The following is a 22,874-nucleotide window of genomic DNA, read 5'->3' on the forward strand; positions in this document are numbered from 1 at the left end:
TATAAAAGTGTTCCTAAAAATCTCAAATTTTTAGATTAAATGTATTTATTTATTTTGGTCATTATGGTATAAAATTCAATCATTAATTTAATAAATAAAAATTACATCAACTGTCCCTCTCATTTATGGGTGAAATATAAAAAGTGTTAAAACTTAACAAATAGTTCCTAAATAAATTTTTAATAAGCCTAAAATTTATAGAACTCATTTTCGTGTCACCGTTTATTTTAAAATTACATAAGTTTGAATTTAACTTGCTTAATATTAATCGGAACATCAAACGAGTATTACAATCATTTAATATTTATTTTTAATATACTTTATTTATATATAGAGATATATTTTAAATAATAATTATTATAATATCCTATTTTTATTTTATTAATTTTTAATAATAACAACATAAAATACTTCAAATTATATTTCGAATTATTATTTCTATATACATACACACAAATCTATTTACAATTAATTGTTTGTGAATCGTCAGGAATGGTCGAATGTCAAATGAATATATATGAAATAGTTCGAACTTTTTGAGACTCAACTATACAGACTTTTCTTATCGTGTCATAATATATAAAGATCAAAGTTTAAATTTGGTCGGAAATTCCTGGGTTGTCACAGTACCTAGCCGTTAAAGAAATTCGTCCCGAAATTTGAGTGGGATGGTCATGGCTGATAATAAGTATGTTTTCATGACTCATATAAGCTGATAAATAGGGTTTTATTACTATTGAGTAATAAGGATAAAATAATTCGATTATTCGAAGAGTACTAATGAAGCTATCACAAAAGTGTGAAATGAGAAAAGTAAGTTTCGTCATATCTTTTGACGTAGATGGGTTGATTTCCGAAGTTCAAGAGATTTGGGGAAAATCTTCGTAATAAGATTTGATTCTTCGGTAATTAAGGAAATGAGGATCCTCCTTGATTAAATGCGATAATCTGTTTCGATTGCTTTGTCTGCTATTTCACTATAAATTTACCTTTTCCGTTCCATTAATTTTCACCACCTCAATAATTTCTTTCTTAATTCACATTTCCAAAGAGTTTGAAATTGCTTAATCCAGTTCTGATCTTTGTACTTATCCTGACTATCGTATCTGTCATTCTTCTTTTCTATTTACCACTGGAGGGATCTATTCACTTCTACTATTACCTTGGGGTTATAGTGTTTTTAATTCTTCCGTGTCTTTATATGGTTATACGCATTGATATACATGGTTTGTAATTTATGTGGTTGTGATCGGCCTTATATTTTCTTTTATATTTTGGGGCTCTATGCTTTTGTTTTCTCTTTCCAACTTCAAGTCAAGTGAATAATGGTCCAGAATACGTAGGTATGGAGTTTCGAATAATCATAATAAACTAAGCAGAAAGAAAAGGTATTAGCACGATTTGATTTTTTAAATTATCAGAATCACTGAGGATAGAACTATCAAGAATATATTATCTTGATATGTTCAGAGGTTAATTAGAATGAAAGAGTTATGTAACATGACACATGATAAAGGTATGATATTTGATCCTTTATCACGTTCCATTAGAAACTCAGCATGACTTACTGTAATATAATCACGTTGGTCGGGCGTCATTATATTATACTAACCCATGCTTCAATTCCCAACACTTCTCCACAACTCATTCATAATTTATACTTAGATTTTACAGAAGTTTCCAATATAATGGAATACCGAAAACACGAAGAGGTAGATGATATTTTGGAAATTTCTAAGTTCGACAGTTGATGAAGCAAAATTTTCCGTGCGATTTTAACATGACTTCGGAGCATGATATTCTCTAAAGTTTTCATCGGATCCAGAATTACCTGGATTCTTTGAATATAGGGTTTGGTCCTTGTATTTGTCCTTGGTCTCCTTCATGGTTAGCTCAATATTTTTTTTATTTTTCAGTACCAAATTTTCTATCGTGCGTTCCCAACACTCCATTCTTTATCATCAAACTCTTGGCCATTTAGCCCATCTACAATTTTACTGTTTCCTCTGCATTTATTGCAGCCTTATCTGAATCATCGGTTATCAATCCGAGGTGATTTCAAAAGAATTGTATTTTTAGATGATTAAACGCTGATGGTAATATGGTGGAATATAAAAGGTTTCCTGGTAACAATAAAAGAGCACGCACATATTTCAAGGTTATAATAAGGTTGTTTCGAACGAAAAGTTGAAATTAACTTGCTGGAGCTGTGAAAAAGTTTTCTACTTTGAAAGGGTTTATCAAGTTATTTTAGGTAATAATAACACTAAGGAATTAGCACAACTACGTATTAAACGTTTACTCAGTTTTCGAGAGTTTTTCAGAAGCATAACTATATGCATAAATCTTCCCTTCCGTAGATGAAGTGCGGTTGGTTCATCCTCTGAATTGAGGTGTTTTCAAGAATAATGAAAGGTTTGAACGCAGATTGTAATCGTCAAGATACAAATGAGGTTTAAGATGAAATCAAGTGGCAACTTGAAGAATTGTTTAGTTTCATATGTTATAATCAATATTTTAGTTTATTTTAATTGTCCAATGTTGATAGTCCTCAGTTGATAGTCCACAGTTAGCAATTCAATAATTATTATATAATTTAATACATAATATTTGAATTAATTAATACGTATCGTGACCCGTATACATGTCTCAGACTCGATCATAACTCAAAGTATATATATTATTTAAGAATCAACCTCAACCCTGTATAGCGAACTCGATCATTACAGCATATAGAGTGTCTATGGTTATTCCAAATAATATATATAGATGACGTCGATATGATATGTCAAAACCTTGTATACGTGTCCCGATATAAAGTGCGTAAAATAAATAACAGAAATTAAATGACAATAAATAAAATTGCGAGAATTTAAATTGAAATAAATAAATTGCGATAATTAAAATGTAATACGGAATTTAATAGTTAGCTAGGAACAGTTAGCTAAGAATAGTTAGCGTGGATTCTTAACAAAATTTCTCATAATTAATTTGTTTGTTTCTAGCAAATTTTATTTTGTCCAATGTTTTCTTCATTATGCCACTTGTCGGATTCTGATAGGTCAAAATCCAAATAAGAAATTGAATGAAAATGGTTATTCTGCGGTGAACAGATACGTATATCGGTGGATGTTTGTAACATCCCGCCTTTTTTCGTTTACTTTTTCGTTTAATTATTTAAAGTCCGTTATATGTTTATAACACCTCCCGTTAATACGCGTTTTAAATTATCTCGTTTAGGTAATTCACGCACCCGCAACCGAACTCGAGGGACTAGTTTCGCCAAAGTGCCAAAGAGGTGACTAGCTTTTGACTAGTCAACCCCACCTCCCCATTCTTCTTTTTCATTTCATTTCCATTTTCATTAAATACTTTCAAACTTTCTCTCAATCTCCAATCCAAGAAATCATCATCTAATTTCGTTCAAGCAAGCTTCAATCAAAACAAATTACATATTTGAACTCCTTGCAACTTCCTCTTCGATTCCATACCGATTACATCTCGTTTGGGTAACTTTCTAAAATCACTAGATTTTGTGTTCTTGATGTTTTTAAGTTATAAAGTTGTTAATTAGTGTCTATGGCTCAAGTCTAACATGATTATATGATTTATATGCTCGATTTCGTTATTTGAAATAACTAACTTAAATATGAACTTTGGTGTGTTTGATTTGGTGATTTGGTTGCTTGAATGTTGTTAAATGTTATAAATGCATGTATTAAATGTGTTCCTAGTATCACTAGCTTCAATTTGATGTGTAGGTTGTTTTAGAAAACTTCATAAACATGATTAGTGATTTTGGTGAATTTAGGTTAGGGTTTGATAAGCTTGAAATGAATATTTGATGCATTGAATGCCATGAATTATTGTTAGTAAGTAGTTAGTTGTATTGTATGTTCGATTACCTACAAAACGGCGTGTTCTATGTATGCATTAAATGCCCGAATCATAAATGTGCACTTATCAAATTTGAGTATTAAATGTGTGCATTGATTGATCATTTGATTTGAAAAGTCAGTTATTGCAAATAATGTTTTCGGTTGGTGAAATGTGCTTAGTTGTCTTCCTTGTCAAAAGAGCTTTCCAACGATATAAGGTGCGAGTTCTAAGTGTTTGTGGTTTGTGTTTTATGCATGAAAAGATTTTGGTTTGGACTTAGAAAAACTGAAACTGGCCAGGTACCAGCTCCCGTGTATTGTCGCGGCGCGACAATTGGGGGCCGCGGCGCGGCATAAGCCGTGTCCAGGTTCTGACCTCCTTGGTCAAAATAAGAAAAATGTTTGGCACACTGTGGACCTCTGATTCACATGAGACTTTTCCTAACATGCTTATATATGAATAAAAACCTCAGAAAAATAGTTCGGGACCCGACCCGAACGTGTTGACTTTTTCGTTGACTTTGACCGACCAAAGTTTGACTTTTTGTCAAACTTAACCAAATGATTATGCAATCTTTCTAATTTGTTTTCTATACTTGTATCTTGCATGAAACTTGACAAATTGATCCACATGCTACATAATCGAGTCGTAACGAGCCATAGGACTAATTGAACATCTTTGACCTATCGTGTTTACCGTTATTGATACAACCCTATTTGTTTAGGTCAAGACTAGCGTTGTACTTGGTACGTTACTTGTTGAAGTGTCTCTGTACTCTTGCACTCAAGGTGAGATCATAGTCCCACTTTTACTCTTTTGAACTTACATTTGGGATGAGAAAACATAAACATTTCTTTTTAACTAAGTGAACACAAGTAGAGGAAAACAAACATTCTACATACGAGTTTAGAACAAAATTCCCAATTCGATTATCATTAGTTACTCTTGCAGTGTGTAAGTGTAGGCATGAACTTATGTTGTATGGCCATATGGGTTTGACAAACCCTCATCTCGGATGGTTCGCTACCGTCTATGGATGAAATATATTTTCGAGAAACAGTGTTGTTCTAGCATTATTAATGGGGTTCAACGGACGGAATGTTAAGCCTTGATAATTGGGTGCTCGTGAATATTAACTTTTAGAATGTACTACTATTTCATCAATGTTGAAAATCTTGTGGTTCGACTTACTTTTACTCACTTACTTACTTTAACCTATGATTTCACCAACGTTTTCGTTGACAGATTTCTATGTTTTTCTCAGGTCTTTAAACGATATGTGAAACATGCTTCCGCACATTCTTTTTGATACTTGCCTTGGATGTCGAGTATACTTGCATATGTGGAGCGTCTTTTGACTACTTTAAACTGTGTCGCACGTGTTTCATTTGTACTTTAAACATTGTTATGTACTAGTTATGGAAACTACTTTTGTAAACTTTGAAACATCCACACTTATGAAATGAATGCGACATATTTTCGGTCAAACTTTGTCTTAAAGACTTATGACCATGTAATGGGACCTACGTAGACGGCGCCGTCAAACTCGATTTGGTCGGGTCACTACAGATGGTATCAGAGCATTGGTTGTAGGGATTTAGAGTTCATTGGTGTCGACCTCGATTCATAGGGTACATTGGTGAGTCTAGACTACAACCGGCATATAGACTTGACGTAGGAATTACTTGACAACTTGTGCATTTATACTCGAACTTTCCTACTCATATCTATTCTTATTCTACCTTAATATCACGTTGATTAATTTGATTGACACGCCACCTTGACTATATGAAGTAATGTCTAATGCACATATGAATTAGGGTAATATAATTTCCGGGATTATATTACGGTGACTCATATGAACGTTCCGAAATTATGACATAAAGAATTTAAGGCGAGTCAAGGAAAATTTTCTCTCTATCTTTATTCCATATCACAGTTAGTATTATTTAGAATACTAACCAACGGTATTCTTTTGTTTTGAAGGAACAATGCCTCCTCGCCGTGTGCCACGCTGTGAAACTCCCGAACAAGCACTACAACGAATGGTGGCCACCGCCGTAGAGGCAACCATGGCCGGTCACTCCTCCAACAACAACAATAACAATAACAACAACAATAATCAAGGGGCCGGTAACTCAAGCGAAGGGTGCTCCTACAAAGCTTTTATGGGGTGCAAACCTCACACTTATGATGGAACCGGGGGACCGGTTACACTCACTCGATGGTTCGAACAAACAGAGGCCGTCTTTAGCATAAGCGGTTGTCGGGACCAAAATAAGGTCAAGTACTCCACCCACACTCTCTCCGGCGTCGCTCTTACATGGTGGAACACCTATGTACAATCGGTGGGTACCGATGAAGCTCATGCCCTCTCTTGGGCCGATTTAAGGGAAAAGATGATTGTTGAATATTTCCCTCGCGAAGAAACCCGAAAGCTCGAACAAGAGCTAAGAACTTTGAAGGCGGTCGGAATTGATCTCAAGGCCTACAATCAACGATTCGCCGAGCTATCCTTGATGTGTCCCAACCTCGTGAACCCCGAATCTCAAAGGGTTGAACTCTATATGGATGGTCTTCCAAAGAGCATCAAACAAGTTATGATGTCCTCCAAACCTGCTAATCCCCAAGCCGCTTTGAACATGGCCCGCCAATTGATTGAAACGGTTGATGAAATCGTAGTGCCGGATTCTAAGGCCGAGGAAAAATCGGGTGGCAACAAAAGGAAATGGGAAGCCACTCCATCAAGAAACTACAACAACAACACCTTCACCAAAAAGCCTTTCACCAACGACGGTAAGAAAGGTTATGCCGGAACTCAACCTTTTTTGCAAAAAATGTCACAAGCACCACTCGGGTGAATGCGGCAAGCTAATTTGCCACCGGTACCAAGGAGCTGGTCATAAGGCCAACAATTGCACAAGTGTTGCCCCCTTCGCTCGAAAGGGGCCCAATCCTCCAAAAAATGGTCACTTGTTATGAATGTGGCCAAACAGGCCATTATAGGAACGAATGACCGAAGAAGAAGGCCAACCCAAACACACGCGGCCGAGCCTTCAACATTAACACCGAGGAAGCCCGGGATGACAATGAACTAGTCACGGGTACGTTTCTTCTCAACAACACTTATGTTACTTGTTTATTCGATTCGGATGCCGATAAGAGTTTTGTATCCAAGACTTTGACTCATTCTTTTAGCACTCCACCACTTCCACTAGATACCACTTATACCATTGAAGTGGTCAACGGGAAACTATTGAGTGCCGACACATATTACCGGGGGTGTACGTTAAACATTTTGGGTAATGAGTTTGAAATTAACTTGATACCCATGGAACTAGGAAGCTTCGATGTAATAATCGGTATGAATTGGCTAGCCAAAATGAAATCTCACATTCTTTGTGATCTTAACGCAATCCGAATTCCTATCAAGAATGGTGAACCTTTGATTGTTTATGGCGATAAGAGTTGCACCGGACTCAACCTCATTTCGTGCATTAAAGTTAGAAAACTACTCCGTAAGGGTTGTTTTGCAATCCTTGCCCACGTTAAGAAAGTCGAGTCCAATGAGAAGCACATCGATGATGTGCCAATTGTTAGTGACTATTCCGATGTATTTCCTGACGAAATGTCGGGTCTTCCACCTCATCGACCGGTTGAATTTAAAATCGATCTTATTCCGGGAGCCGCACCCGTAGCACGTGCACCATATAGACTCGCTCCATCCGAAATGCAAGAATTGCAAAATCAAATCCAAGAACTACTTGATCGTGGTTTTATCCAACCTAGCCATTCACCTTGGGGCGCTCCAATTTTGTTTGTTAAAAAGAAAGACGGATCCCTAAGAATGTGCATTGATTATCGTGAACTAAACAAATTGACGGTTAAAAACCGATATACTCTTCCTCGCATCGATGACCTCTTTGATCAACTACAAGGGTCTTGTGTATATTCAAAAATCGATCTCCGCTCGGGTTATCATCAATTAAGGGTTAAGGAGGAAGATGTCTCCAAAACCGCTTTCCGAACTCGTTATGGTAGTTATGAATTCCTTGTCATGCCATTTGGTCTCACTAATGCACCGGCGGTGTTCATGGATCTTATGAACCGCGTGTGCAAACCGTATCTTGACAAATTCGTTATCGTGTTCATCGATGATATTTTGGTTTATTCTAAAAGCGAAGGAGAACACGAGGAACACCTTCGACTTGTGCTTGAACTTTTAAGACAAGAACGACTCTATGCCAAATTCTCCAAGTGTGAATTTTGGTTGAAGGAAGTTCAATTTCTTGGTCATGTTGTAAGTGATCAAGGTATTAAAGTCGATCCATCAAAACTCGAAGCCATTAGTAAATGGATGACTCCTACTACTCCTACTCACATACGTCAATTCTTGGGTCTCGCCGGATACTATCGTAGATTCATCAAGGATTTCTCTTTGGTTGCTCGTCCTCTAACCGCGTTAACTCACAAGGGAAAGAAATTCGTTTGGGCGACCGAACAAGAATCTGCATTTCAAATCTTGAAAACAAAGCTAACCACCACTCCTATCTTGTCACTTCCCGAAGGCAACGATGATTTTGTTGTGTATTGCGACGCCTCGAAACATGGTTTTGGGTGTGTGTTGATGCAACGAACGAAAGTCATTTCTTATGCTTCCCGACAACTCAAAATTCATGAACGAAACTACACGACACATGATCTCGAACTCGGAGCCGTTGTCTTTGCACTTTAAATGTGGAGACACTATCTTTATGGAACCAATAGTACTATCTTTACCGATCACAAAATTCTCCAACACATCTTCGATCAAAAGCAACTAAACATGAGACAACGAAGGTGGATTGAAACCATAAACGATTACGATTGCAAGCTTCGCTACCATCCCGGAAAGGCAAATGTAGTAGCCGATGCCTTAAGTCGAAAATAAAGAGCGGTGCCTCTTCGTGTCCGAGCCTTAAACATCACCATCCACACAAACCTTAATAGCCAAATTCGGGTAGCCCAAGATGAGGCTCTCAAGGATGAAAACGTTTCACACGAGCTCTTGAATATTCTCGTCTCTCGATTTGAAGTTAGGGAGACCGGACTTCGATATTTCGCCGGAAGGATTTGGGTGCCTAGATATGGGGACCTACGAAGTCTTATTTTAGATTAATCCCATAAGTCACGATACTCGATTCACCCCGGTGCCAATAAGATGTACCACGACCTTAAACAACAATATTGGTGGCCGAACATCAAAAGGGACATAGCTACTTATGTTTCCAAGTGTTTGACATGTTCCAAAGTCAAAGCCGAACACCAAAGACCGTCCGGACTACTTCAACAACCCGAGATCCCGCAATGGAAGTGGGAAAGGATAACGATGGATTTTATCACCAAACTACCAAAAACGACTGGCGGTTATGATACTATTTGGGTTATTGTTGACCGTCTCACCAAATCCGCACACTTCCTTGCCATGAAAGAAACGGACAAAATGGAGAAACTTGCACAACTTTACATTAAGGAGATCGTGGCCCGACACGGTGTACCTTTATCGATTATCTCTGACCGAGATGGCCGTTTTGTTTCTAGATTTTGGCGTACCTTGCAAGAAGCATTGGGAACGCGTTTAGACATGAGCACCACCTATCATCCACAAATCGATGGGCAAAGTGAACGTACAATACAAACCTTGGAGGATATGTTACGAGCTTATGTTATCGATTTTGGGAAAGCTTAGGACAAGCACTTACCTCTCGCCGAATTCTCCTACAACAATAGTTATCACGCGAGTATAACAACCGCACCTTTTAAAGCGTTATATGGCCGAAAGTGTCGCTCTCCTCTTTGTTGGGCCGAGGTAGGCGCCGTGCAAATCACCGGACCCGAACTCATTCACGAAACCACCGAGCAAATCGTTCAAATCCGAGATAAGCTTAGGACGGCCCGAAGTCGTCAAAAGAGCTATACTGACAAACGACGCAACGACCTCGAATTTCAAGTCGGTGACCGAGTAATGTTAAAAGTCGCGCCTTGGAAAGGTGTAATCCGTTTTGGGAAATGCGGGAAGCTAAATCCAAGGTATATTGGTCCTTTCGAAATCTTGCAGCGTATTGGAACCGTTGCTTATCGTTTAGATCTTCCACCTCAATTGAGCTCCGTTCATCCTACCTTCCATGTATCTAACTTGAAAAAGTGTCTTGCCGAACCCGATATCGTCATCCCTCTCGAGGAACTTACTATTGATGACAAACTTCATTTTGTGGAGGAACCGGTTGAAATTGTGGACACCTCCGTCAAGACATTGAAACAAAGCCGAATTCCGATTGTTAAAGTCCGTTGGAACGCCAAAAGAGGACCCGAGTTTACTTGGGAAAGGCAAGATCAAATGCATAGGAAATACCCTCATCTATTCCCGATTCCGGAAATGCAAGATTCCGAGGAAGAAACAACGACTACTGCGCCTACTTAAATTTCGGGACGAAATTTCTTTTAAGGAGTAGGTAATGTAACATCCCACCTTTTTCTGTTTACTTTTCCGTTTAATTATTTAAAGTCCGTTATATGTTTATAACACCTCCCGTTAATACGCGTTTTAAATTATCTCGTTTAGGTAATTCACGCACCCGCAACCAAACTCGAGAGACTAGTTTCGCCAAAGTGCCAAAGAGGTGACTAGCTTTTGAATAGTCAACCCCTCTTCCCCATTCTTCTTTTTCATTTCATTTCCATTATCATTAAAAACTTTCAAACTTTCTCTCAATCTCCAATCCAAGAAATCATCATCTAAATTCGTTCAAGCAAGCTTCAATCAAAACAAATTACATATTTGAACTCCTTGCAACTTCCTCTTCGATTCCATACCGATTACATCTCATTTGGTTAACTTTCTAAAATCACTAGATTTTGTGTTCTTGATGTTTTTAAGTTATAAAGTTGTTAATTAGTGTCTATGGCTCAAGTCTAACATGATTATATGATTTATATGCTCGATTTCGTTATTTGAAATAACTAACTTAAATATGAACTTTGGTGTGTTTGATTTGGTGATTTGGTTGCTTGAATGTTATTAAATGTTATAAATGCATGTATTAAATGTGTTCCTAGTATCACTAGCTTCAATTTGATGTGTAGGTTGTTTTAGAAAACTTCATAAACATGATTAGTGATTTTGGTGAATTTGGGTTAGGGTTTGATAAGCTTGAAATGAATATTTGATGCATTGAATGCCATGAATTATTGTTAGTAAGTAGTTAGTTGTATTGTACGCTCGATTACCTACAAAACGGCGTGTTCTATGTATGCATTAAATACCCGAATCATATATGTGCACTTATCAAATTTGAGTATTAAATGTGTGCATTGATTGATCATTTGATTTGAAAAGTTGGTTATTGCAAATAATGTTTTCGGTTAGTGAAATGTGCTTAGTTGTCTTCCTTGTCAAAAGAGCTTTCCAACGATATAAGGTGCGAGTTCTAAGTGTTTGCGGTTTGTGATTTGTGCATGAAAAGATTTTGGTTTGGACTTAGAAAAACTGAAACTGGCCAGGTACCAGCTCCCGTGTATTGTCGCGGTGCGACAATTGGGGGACACGGCGCGGCATAAGCCGTGTCCAGGTTCTGACCTCCTTGGTCAAAATAAGAAAAATGTTTGGCACACTATGGACCTCCGATTCACATGGGACTTGTTCTAACATGCTTATATATGAATAAAAACCTCAGAAAAATAGTTCGGGACCCGACCCGAATGTGTTGACTTTTTCGTTGACTTTGACCGACCAAAGTTTGACTTTTTGTCAAACTTAACCAAATGATTATGCAATCTTTCTAATTTTTTTTCTATACTTGTAGCTTGCATGAAACTTGACAAATTGATCCACATGCTACATAATCGAGTCGTAACGAGCCGTAGGACTAATTGAACATCTTTGACCTATCGTGTTTACCGTTATTGATACAACCCTATTTGTTTAGGTCAAGACTAGCGTTGTACTTGATACGTTACTTGTTGAAGTGTCTCTGTACTCTTGCACTCAAGGTGAGATCATAGTCCCACTTTTACTCTTTTGAACTTACATTTGGGATGAGAAAACATAAACATTTCTTTTTAACTAAGTGAACACAAGTAGAGGAAAACAAACATTCTACATACGAGTTTAGAACAAAATCTCCAATTCGATTATCATTAGTTACTCTTGCAGTGTGTAAGTGTAGGCGTGAACTTATGTTGTATGGCCATATGGGTTTGACAAACCCTCATCTCGGAAGGTTCGCTACCGTCTACGGATGAAATATATTTTCGAGAAATAGTGTTGTTCTAGCACTATTAATGGGGTTCAACGGACGAAATGTTAAGCCTTGATAATTGGGTGCTCGTGAATATTAACTTTTAGAATGTACTACTATTTCATCAATGTTGCAAATCTTGTGGTTCGACTTACTTTTACTCACTTACTTACTTAAACCTATGATTTCACCAACGTTTTCGTTGACAAATTTCTATGTTTTTCTCAGGTCTTTGAACGATATGTGAAACATGCTTCCGCACATTCTTTTTGATACTTGCCTTAGATGTCGAGTATACTTGCATATGTGGAGCGTCTTTTGACTACTTTAAACTGTGTCGCACGTGTTTCATTTGTACTTTAAACATCGTTATGTACTAGTTATGAAAACTACTTTTGTAAACTTTGAAACATCCACACTTATGAAATGAATGCGACATATTTTCGATCAAACTTTGTCTTAAAGACTTATGACCATGTAATGGGACCTACGTAGATGGCGCCGTCAAACTCGATTTGGTCGGGTCGCTACAATGTTGTGACGACCTGGAAATTTTTGACCAAATTTAAACTTAATCTTCATATGATTTCGATACGATAAGCAAAGTCTGTAATGTTGAGTCTTGAAAACTTTGGAACAGTTTACATGAATACATTTAACATTTGACCATCTCCAACGATTCACGAACAATTGTGTGTAAATAAGTATGTAAATATATATATAGATATAAATATAAATATAAGTGTATATAAATATTTTGAATTAATAAAGTGCAGTTAATCATTTGGAATCAAAAATGTAAAATAATAAATAGAACAAATAAGTTACTATTATACAAATATATTATTATATATCTGTATATAATTTCTATTAATAATTATTAATATATTGTGATATATAATATTTAATAAATAATTATTATATAATATAGTGTAAAGTTAATATCTTATATGTAATTACAAGTTTAATTATGGTTATTAAATTATTACTACATTCATTATTATTATTATTAGTAATGTTGGTATCATTCAAATTATAATACGAAATTTTGTATATTTAATTTGTTACCTTTACTAATATAATTGTATTCATTATTAATATCATTATTATTATAATTGATAAAAAAAATTATTATTAAGTTTATTTTTATTTTATTACTAAAAATCATCATTGGTATTATTTTTATTATTATTATTATTATTATTATTATTATTATTATTATTATTATTATTATTATTATTATTATTAATGTAATTATTATTATTATTGGTAGTATTATTAATATATTTAATTAATTATTAATATTTATTAAATATAAATTATAAAAGCATATGGATACAAATTCTGTTTTGTATCAACTTCAAATGGAAACAAAATTCTGGACAATCAAAGTCCTCATTTAGTACGAACAGATTTGCAGATCACAATATGTATTTTTTTTTCTTTATCCTTTTATTCATTTCTTTGTTTCCTGTCCAATTCTTGTCTACATTTGGTTAAACGTCGACATCCAATTTCACTATACAACAATTTAGGATCGATCATAAGTGTTAGACTTCATTCAATTATACATACAAATCCAATTAACACTACAACTCAAAAATTAAACAGAAAAATAAAGAAACCCATTATCTAAACCTCTATTCTTACACTTTTTGGTCATATATCAATTTCGAACGAATTTTAAAAATGTGTTAATGCAATCTTGTTAGGAATCTTATACTCAAACGTTCTGCAAAATCTCAAGATCCAATTCCTTATAACGAATCCGAATTTTGGAGTCAAAGTTTTAAATTTAAAAGTCAACAGATTTTTTCTTGGTAAAAATTTGAGTTTGTTATAATGTTTCAGGTTCGAGTAATGATTCCAATAGCTTCTAGGATTAATTTTCAATGTATTTCATGATATAAACTTTGTCTAAAACTTTCTCATAAGTGAAATCAATTTTTTTTTTCATTTACATCTAGCGACAGCAGCTCGCAGCTTTTGCTGTCCTACTTCGATTTTTTTTCATTTTTTTTTATTTTAAGATCACACTTATGATTTTATTAATGTTTACAAGTCCTAATTGAAGCTATAAATTCGATATATTGGTTTTGAGACTTTTTCTGATCGACTTTGCTAAGGAAGGAGATGAAGAACAGGGAACATTTATATTACAGTATATATTAATTACAACGGAGTAATATAACAGAAAAACAGGGTCAGCGGAATGGTTAAGGGTTTGTGCGGGTGAGCGAGAGGTCATGAGTTCGAGTCTCGGCTTGGGCGAATTTGATATTTTTTTTTTTTTTGAGCCTTTAAGGTAGTAACAAATTTTATTATTTTTTTATTATTATGTTTATTATTTATTATTATTATTATTATTTTGATTATCATTTATATTATCATTCTTATTAATGTTATTACTATGATTATGATTATATTATTGTTATTGATATTATTGTTATTATTAGTATTATAACACTTATTATTAATATTATCATGGTTATAAGTATTATTAAAGTATTTATTATTGTTAAGATTGTCACTTAAGTATTATTATTATAGTTACCTTTAACAATGTTAATAAAAGTAATATTATTTAGTATTATTGCTATTATCATTAATATTAATATCATTAAACCTTTCTAGCACTAGTATTATCATTGAATATTATTATTAGTATGATTATTATTAAAATAAGTATTACTATTATTATTATGGTTAGGATTACAAATCGATGTTATAAAAGCTTTAATTATTGGTTTAGAAATTTAACGTAAGATTTTGATTATGATTAAAGTATTGTTATTAATATTATCACAAGTAATGAAATTGCTATAGTAATTATTATTATTAAATATTATGTATTACTATAAAAACTTTTATTTTCATTATCATTATTAATAAACTTTTCATTTTATTAAAGCAACTGTTATTATCATAAGAAATATATTTAAAAACTAACATTAATATTATTATCTATATCATTATTATTAAAATAATTACGATTATGAAATTAAAAGTATTAATGACGTAATAAGGTTATGAATATAAAAATATAGAATTTATATACAAAAATATATTACATAACTAAACTATATTAAAATCTCTATATATAAAATGAAAATATATAAGTAAATAATAAAACTTATAAAGTATTAACATAACAGATATATTCTAAATAATGAATAGATTTATTCAATTACGAATATATGTTTTAATATATATATATATATATATATATATATATATATATATATATATATATATATATATATATATATATATATATATATATATAAATGATATAGGTTCGTGAATCCAAGGCCAACCCTACATTGTTCAATATAGTCATATGTATTTTTACTACAAAATACATTAGGTGAGTTTCATTAATCCCTTTTTAAATGCTTTTGCAATATATATTTTTGGGACTGAGAATACATGCGCTGTTTTATATCTGTTTTACGAAATAGACACAAGTACTTAAAACTACATTCTATGATTGGATTATTAAACCAAATATGCCCCTTTTTAGTCTGGTAATCTAAGAATTAGGGAACATACACCCTAATTGACGCGAATCCTAAAGATAGATCTATCGGGCCCAACAAGCCCCATCCAAAGCACCGGATGCTTTAGTACTTCGAAATTTATATCATGTCCGAAGGAGGATCCCGGAATGATGGGGATATTCTTATATGTATATTGTGAATGTCGGTTACCAGGTGTTCAATCCATATGAATGATATTTTTGTCTCTATGCATGGGACGTATGTTTATGAGAAATGGAAATATGAAATCTTGTGGTCTATTAAAATGATGGAAATGATTATTTATGTTAAACTAATGAACTCACCAACCTTTTAGTTGACACTTTAAAGCATGTTTATTCTCAGGTACGAAAGAAATCTTCCACTGTGCTTTTGCTCATTCTAGAAATATTACTTGGAGTCATTTATGGCATCTTTCAAAAGACGTTGCATTCGAGTCGTTGAGTTCATCAAGATTATTATTAAGTCAATTATAGTGGCTATATTATAAAATGGTATGCATGCTGTCAACCTTCGATGTAATGAAAGATCGTCTTTTCAAAAACGAATGCAATGTTTGTAAAATGTATCATATAGAGGTCAAGTACCTCGCGATGTAATCAACTATTGTGAATCGTTTATAATCAATATAGACTTCATCCGGATGGATTAGGACGGGTCATCACAGATGTAAGTAGGATAGTAAATGACCGTTGAATTAGATTCGAAGAATGTACAGTGTAACTTATTAATGTGAAATCTAAATATTTCTCGGGTATTACCTACCCGTTAAAATATTTTCACCATTAACAGTTTGTACAAAAGAATTTTAATTACAATCTTTATGAAAACATATATACATATATATTTTCTGCAGACGTAATCATGGATTTAATGAGTCAATGTGATATTAAACTCATCAGATTTACGATTAGAACTATGATACATAATCTCTGAAACATTAGAGTTTACATAATCATCATGTAGAACAAAGATGATTGATGTAGAACGTCGTGTAGAACGATGATTATGCTCGAGGTACGGATTGTGATGTTGAGGCGTGTGTTGTTGATGGTACGGGTGCTGTTGCTGAAGTTGGTAAGTTTTGCACCATATTTTCCAAAGCTACAACTCGGGCGCGAAGCTCGTTGACTTCTTCTATTATTCCGAGATGATTGTCGGTTGGAACGAGTGGATGAATAAGATCTAGAATCTGAGTTGTGATATAGTCGTGGCGAGATACTCTGGAAATGAGAGAGAAAATGGTGTTACGAACAGGTTCCCCGGTAAGTGCTTTAGGTTCTTCACCAAGAGTGCAGGTTGGTGAGTGGAAACGATCGCCTTCTTCTCGACTCCATTGATTTAGTCGACTACGAAACCATCAGATGAATTGGGGATGGCTGATTGGTTAATTCATTCCGATGACACTGCTTTTGGAGCTCGAGTGAAACTCTATGTCGGAATAGCTGTCGGAATAACAATCGGAATAGTTATCGGAATCTAAGGGACTCGAACTGGTTGAGGGACTCATCTCGTATGATCAGATGAAGGATTTTTGAAAAGAAATAGAATAGGATGTAGATTAGTACCCTGCAATACATAATTTACATATGCATATATAATACTAAAATCCCATAAGTTACGGAGGAATCTAGAGAAGCTGTCAAGCAAAGTCTACAGTAACCGCTACGCAAAGATGTGAATTATCAGATACGCTAAGATATGAATTTTGTCTATACACTATTCATGAAGTCAATGTAGTAAAACGTGTCTAGACTAAGAATGATAAGCAAGTAATTTTCGACAAGAAATGATAAGCAAAACCTTTGACATGCAGACACGGTCGAAGTCCAGACTCACTAATGCATCCTAACGACTATCAGTTAGACACACTAATGCAGACCTAGTTCGCTAAGACCACCGCTCTGATACCAACTTTCATGACCCGTCCTAATCCATCTGGACGAATACATTACATTTGGTTACATCGTGAGGTACTTAACCTCTATATGATACATCTTACAAACCTTGCATTCGTTTTTAAAAGACAAACTTTCATTACATCGAAAGTTGACGGCATGCATACCATTTCATAATATATTCAACTATACTTGACTTAGTAATAATCTTGATGAACTCAACGACTCGAATGCAACGTCTTTTGAAATATGTCATGAATGACTCAAAGTAATATCTCTAATATGAGCAAATACACAGCGGAAGATTTCTTTCATACCTGAGAATAAATATGCTTTCAAGTGTCAACCAAAAGATTGGTGAGTTCATAGGTTTATCATAAAACATTAAAATTCATCATTTTGATAGACCACAAGATTTAAATCCTGCATGGTACAAATGGGCCCGAATCCTATACCCACCTGTAATGTACATGCGATATCTTTAAAATACAGTACACCTTTCTCGTGTACGAAATCATCTTTCATAAATTTTAGTAACCGTACACATATCTCGTGCACAAAAATAACATACACATAACCTGTGTATAAAATCATTCTCTCGATACATAACATTCACTTTGCTTTCATAGCTTGGCTTGGTAACCGACCTTAACATATAATGCGCATCAATAATATCCCCAAAACAGAACATCAGTCTGTAATAATATATAAACCTCGAAGTACTAAACACCACGCCCACTAGCTCTTCCGTCTAGTGTACATTCTGGGTGGGGGTGTTAAACCCGATAGCTACCTATAGGATTCGCGTGAATTAGGGCCATACCCGATTCAAATTCTTAGGTTACCAAGCAATAATAATCAGAGGAAATATTCACAAAAATTAGTGGCAATTATAACGTCCAACTAATTCAATAATAATCCACAGAACTTCTGTCTGCATAATAATTCATTCGAGGAATGTTTTGCTTGTGTCTATCTCGTCAAACATTTATAAAAGCATTTCATGTATTCTCAGTTCAAAATATATTTCAAAAGAATTTAATAAAGCAGTTGTAAAAATAGCGCATGTATTCTCAGTCCCAAAAATGTAAAGAGTAAAAGGGAATCAAATGAACTCACAATACTGTATTTTGTTGTAAAAATACGCATACGACGGCACTGAACAGGTGCAGGGTTGGCCTCAGATTCACGAACCTATATCATTTATATATTTATTAACATATATAATTGTAATCAAATAAATTCATATATTATATCTTAAATTATATATCCTATATATATTTAATTTGTATATATTTAAAAAAGTTAATATTTATATAGTTTAATATTATATTTAAAATCAATAATTTGTTATACGTAAATATTTATATAAATAATCTTAATATATATAATTGTATGTAATATTATGGTAGTTGTAATATATATACTCTTATACAGAAAATATTTATTTGTTATAATAATATTGTTAATATAAAAGTAGTAATAATAATAATAATGATAATGATAATAATACTACTAATACTAGTAACTATAAAAATAATGATTTTTCTAATAATACTAACATTTATTTTAATAACTATAATGATAATAATGATAAGAATAATAATAATGATAAGTAAATAAATTAAATATCTACCTCAAAGATGATGTCCTAAAAAAAATGCCCAAGTCCGGGTTTGAACCCGCGACGTCCCGCTAACCCGAAACATCCATTCCAAACAACCCGCTCTGATTGCTCATTTCTATTTTATTTTGCAGCCTAATTCTACATAACCTTATTTCTGTTTTCCCTCTTCTTCCTAACATCATCATCATTTTCAATCTCATTTATTTTCATCATAATAACGTTATTATCTTCATGATATCATTATCAATATCATTAAAGTATCATCATCAACCCATAACATTATCATCTATCATCTCCTAATCTTATCATCATCATGATCAAATCATCATTCATTTATATCATCAACATTTTTATAATCACCCTCAACGTAATTATAATCATCATCTTCTATATCATATCATGATACATCATCACCATTATAAGCTTATGTACTTCGTATAATTCTCTTGTCACATTTTAGTTTAACAGAAAACTATGAAGGAATATGGCCCAACCGAGATATTCATTACTTAAGATCTAGTCCATAACATGGCCCAAATATATATATATATAGACTAACTTGTAAACCCAATTCAAGTTTTAATGGCTCGTTAACTGAATTGTTGTTATCCCATTTCGTATGATCAGATAGTATGCAACGGGAATTTCTCAAGTGATACATATAACTAATCTACACTAGCACCACACACCAGTGGACAACACCACGTCATACTTGCACCCCTAGCTTTAATCATGACATAATACATCGATGGCCTATCCTAATTATTTAAAGAAAAGTAACAAATCATTAACTTATAATCCATTAAGGTCCACTTAGATAATTTAATTGGCCCATGATTTTAAGAAAATGTCTCGGTCACCAGCAAAATTCACGAAACAGAAGTTGACAACCCAATAACATGTTTTAATATAGTTAGAATGATGTATTAAAGTTAGTGGAGTTCGCTTGGTAATGAAATTCAAACGTACCATTTCATACATCAACATCATGCCACAAAGTTACTTTATTTAAAAAAATGGAACGCATTTTACCCCAAATATGTTGGCCATCTAAACACCATGTCCACATGCGTAATTGGAAATTTCTGTAGGATAATATTATATGTATCCAAATTGACATCACTTCCCACTTGTATCATCTTTATTGCAAAAGCTAGAATAGAAAAAAAAAATATAAAGAACGCAAGCTGTGGAGATGGCGGTTTGGTTGTTTTGAGGTCACAAAAGAAAGCAGAAAAAAATTTGGCAGCTTGGTGTTTTCCGATATTTATAATCGAAACAGAAATATTTATGCATCAGTAATATATTTATATAAGTGATGATTCGATGATATGATGTGGGTTGGGTTTTATCGGATAGAAGTTAGGAAACGGCAGTAGTTAAAAGTATCATTGGTCGAAGGTGGGTTTATCGTGGGTCGACTATAACAAGTAATACGGATAGTAGCATATAGTGGTAGAGATTGGACATGGTAGTTTGAATCATGGTGAAAGTTGGTCTTCGGTTAACATGAACAACAACAATTTAAATGGGTTTGGGTTAGTTTTTTATGGTTGGTGTCGAGCATGGAAGGCGTAGTGGTTGGGACTCGACTACAAGAGGGAACCGAAAGGTGGTGGATATTGAGGTGACCGAACAAGGTGGTGATTTTCATGGGAATCTTTAAACCGAGTTAGTGATGGTTCTTGGTGAGGGTGGTGATGAATGATTGTACAAGCTTGATGATGGTGTCTCTGATGGTGACGAGGTTTAAGATGATTCAACGAATAAGTAGGAAAAGAGAGAGAGATGGTCGTGAGTTTTCAAGGATGATGGTGGTTTATGTGGTTTACCAGGAAGAAATAAGAAGGGATATATCTATCTCTCTAGTACATGTTATTTACTAACTAAAGTTATAAATATAATATAATATATCTATAAAGTATAAACATCGTTGAAAGAATCATGATACAGTACAGCAGCCATAAACCTTGGCATTTTATTACCGACACTTATTTATATTAATATTATTTCGTGTCCATTGGTAAACAGTTAAAATATAAAAGTTTTCCTAAAAATCTCAAATTTTTAGATTAAATGTATTTATTTATTTTGGTCATTATGGTATAAAATTCAATCATTAATTTAATAAATAAAAATTACATCAACTGTCCCTCTCATTTATGGGTGAAATATAAAAAGTGTTAGAACTTAACAAATAGTTCCTAAATACATTTTTAATAAGCCTAAAATTTATAAAACTCATTTTCGTGTCACCGTTTATTTTAAAATTACATAAGTTTGAATTTAACTTGCTTAATATTAATCGGAACATCAAACGAGTATTACAATCATTTAATATTTATTTTTAATATACTTTATTTATATATAGAGATATATTTTAAATAATAATTATTATAATATCCTATTTTTATTTTATTCATTTTTAATAACAACAACATAAAATACTTCAAATTATATTTCGAATTATTATTTCTATATACATACACACAAATCTATTTACAATTAATTGTTCGTGAATCGTCAGGAATGGTCGAATGTCAAATGAATATATTTGAAACAGTTCGAACTTTTTGAGACTTAACTATACAGACTTTTCTTATCGTGTCATAATATATAAAGATCAAAGTTTAAATTTGGTCGAAAATTCCTGGGTCGTCACACTCAACATTTGGAGCGCTGCTCCACTTTCAGCCGGCTTCAGAATTTTCCTATTTAAAGCACGAATTTTTACCCTAATGATCATATATTATTCCCAGACGATTTGCAGCAGCTTTTGGATGAAAAAAAGTGATTTTTGGGGAATCCCAATATCATTCTAACGCTTCAATCATTACGGGAACGTGCTTCGATTCATTCATCGTTCAAGATTCAATCATTAATTAGGTTTATCTCTTGTTTCAAACAATGAATTCTTCTACTATTTTGATTGTGATTTTGGCTTTAGCCATGATTGTTGGCTAAGCACTTTAATGTTTGTCTAGATTGAATATTCGTATGTGTTTGGATGATACTTTAATGTTTAATTTGATTAATGCATGATAATTATGAGTTTTGATTAAGAACCATTCTTATGGGATTTGATTATTGTTACTAGGCTTAGTTAGTGATCTTGTTTGAACAAAGGGAACCCTATTTCAATTTAGTGAACTAATTTCCAATTGATTTGTCTTAACCAATTGGGTGCTTACTGGACCAAGGGGGTAAACCGGGTAACATAGATTGAACAAAATAGGGGTGAATTGTGTGGAGCGAACGCGTAACCAATTGAATCTTAATCTTATAATTAGTTAATTACTAAGTTACAAACGAAAGAGGTCTTTGGTGAAAGGGAACCCTAAGCCAATAAATCCTAGTTTGAGGTGTTTGCTAAAAGAGAACTCTGGGTAAACCGACTCTGTAGTTGCATGTATTGATAAATTGAACTAGTGCTTAATAACAAATCATCTGACACTGTGAATAGGAGATCTAGGCGAACATTCTTTTATCTATTGAATTCAAATATCTTTACTTTTCGTTGAGTCTGCAATTATTTTCTATAAGCTTTAAAACACAAAAATACTGTCTTTTACTTTTGATCTATCCTTGATTTGGCTAATCGTTAAATAGCCACAAAAAAAATTATCTCTTACTTTCAATTTTCATAGATTAACTT

This window comes from Rutidosis leptorrhynchoides, chromosome 7 (assembly GCF_046630445.1).
Source record: "Rutidosis leptorrhynchoides isolate AG116_Rl617_1_P2 chromosome 7, CSIRO_AGI_Rlap_v1, whole genome shotgun sequence".
NCBI classification, from domain to species: domain Eukaryota; kingdom Viridiplantae; phylum Streptophyta; class Magnoliopsida; order Asterales; family Asteraceae; genus Rutidosis; species Rutidosis leptorrhynchoides.